Source organism: Rhinopithecus roxellana, chromosome 18, assembly GCF_007565055.1.
Source record: "Rhinopithecus roxellana isolate Shanxi Qingling chromosome 18, ASM756505v1, whole genome shotgun sequence".
Classification (NCBI taxonomy): domain Eukaryota; kingdom Metazoa; phylum Chordata; class Mammalia; order Primates; family Cercopithecidae; genus Rhinopithecus; species Rhinopithecus roxellana.
Genome location: NC_044566.1, coordinates 25,281,644 through 25,283,564, shown reverse-complemented (window position 1 = coordinate 25,283,564; position 1,921 = coordinate 25,281,644).

Here is a 1,921-nt window from a genome sequence, read left to right as displayed (position 1 = left end):
CGATTAAAGAAGATTATCATACCATTATAAAAGACAGTCAATCAGAAGCAAATCACAACATCATATTTTCATTGAGCAAATACTGTACTTTAAAACATTTTTATTTTTACATTATCTACTATCAAGTCATACTATGAGCCAGGCACTACACCGAGCACTGTGAATGCAGACATGAATAAGACCCTTCCCTGAAAGTTTCACAGTCTAGGAAAGAAGAAAGGCATCTAAACAGGTAACTGCTGAATACAGAGGGTCCTGGAGTTACAATGGGGTTATGCCCTGATAAACCCATTGCAGGTTGAAACGATGGTAAGTTGAAGATGCATGTCACACATCTAATCTAGCAGATGTCATAGCTTAGCCTAGCTACCTACAGCATGCTCAGAACACTTACATTAGCCCACAGTTAGGTAAAATCATCTCCATGAATCCTATTTTTTAATGAAGTGTTGAATACCTCATGTAATTTATTGAATACTGTCCTGAAAGTGAAAAACCAAATGGTTGTATGGGTAGTCACACACGCAGCCAAAAGCACATTGATTGGGCCTCAAGAATGTTTGAGGAATTGAACTAAAATTAATTGCTGGATGATGGGAATGTGACACGGACAGGCTCATCAATTTCTCTCTCTTCTGATGAGGCTGGAGAATAGCTGGTAGAAGGCACTGGGGCACCGACACTTGTTGCTGGTTTAGTAGGCATAGTGTGTTGCAGGAAGATACCAGGTTTGACTGTATAGTTTCTTCTTTTCATTATTTATTTCCCTACGACAAGCAAGAGCATCCTGTAGCTGCCTGTCAGCTCGTGCACATCTCTTGTCATTGATGTTCATTTCTTTTAACATCCCTGTGCCACTGCTGATAGTGGCAAAGGCCTCCGCCAATTTCTTTTCTGTAAACTTTATTAATGCCTCAGGTATATCTTCTTCTACCTCCCTTTGGCCTCAACTTCTTTACTTCTTTCTTCTGCCAGTTCAATCAACTCCTCATTGGAAAATTCTCCAGCCTCAATGCCAACAAGCTCATGAATAGCCTCTTCATCAGTGTCTAATTCTAGCTGTTCCTCAAGTAATAAGACTTTATTACTTAATATTTCATTCATAGCAAAATATTTATTAAAAGTCTTTGAACATGTTCACATATGTCTTCAAAATTTTCTTGCAAATCCTGTTCACAAATTGCCATGTGGCTTCTTTCCATGGTTTAGGGATGTTCTGGACAGGATTTGGAATGTTAAACCCTTTCCAAAGCTCTCAGAGCATTCATCCAGATTCAATCACTTTAACAGTTTTTACTAATATTTGGTGTCAAGAGTATGCTTTCAATCCAGCTGTTGCACCTTGGTCCACTGGTTGAATGAGTTTGGTTGTGTTCCATGGCAAACCTTTACATCAAGATGCAGACTGCTGCTATGCTATAGATACCCTTGGGCATTGTCTAAGATCAGAACAGTCTTGAATGTAATGTTGTTTCATCTCCAATATTCTTTTGCTTGTGGATTAAAACAGTTCAAAACTCAATTTTCAAGCAATGCTGATTTCATCTAGGTTTTCCTGTTATGGTGGTAATAAATTGGAAGTGTATGCTTGCTCACATTTTTTAATGCTCTAGGGTTCTCTGAGTGGTAGATTAAGAAAGGCTTTAATTTGAACCCTGCAACATTTCTAGCCAAAAGCAGCCTTACATGGTCTGAGAATGCCTTGAATCTTGGCATTGTCTTGGACTCTTCATGAATGTATGTATGCTCTGGCATAAGCTTCCAGAATAAGCTCAATTTATCAACGTTAAATATTTGTTCTGGCAAATATTTATCATCTGCAATTACCCTATGCACTTTCCATACTGGCGCTTGCTGCCTCACTACTGATCTTCACATTGTGACACCTACATTATGACAGCTTTTGAAGAGTTGGAATCAA